A 285-nucleotide genomic window follows, 5' to 3' on the forward strand; every position below is an offset into this window, starting at 1 on the left:
CCATGGTGACAGAAGTGTTCCGTGATGACAGAAGTGTTCCGTGATGACGTAAGTATTCCGTGGTGACAGAAGTGTTCCATGATAGAAGTGATCATTGATGCAAATAGATGTCAGTCTGTCTCTTACATTGTTGTCTAATGAATATTCCATTGTGTCCTGTATCATCTCTGCTGTCTGTGTTTTTGTAGTAGGGAGACAAGCTGATGGCCTGAGGGGATTCTCTGGTATTGATCTGATCCCGTTCTGTGACGTAGATGTTAGGACTGAAGGCCTTGTTGTCTAATT

This window comes from Oncorhynchus masou, unplaced genomic scaffold (genome assembly GCF_036934945.1).
Source record: "Oncorhynchus masou masou isolate Uvic2021 unplaced genomic scaffold, UVic_Omas_1.1 unplaced_scaffold_7316, whole genome shotgun sequence".
NCBI lineage: Eukaryota > Metazoa > Chordata > Actinopteri > Salmoniformes > Salmonidae > Oncorhynchus > Oncorhynchus masou.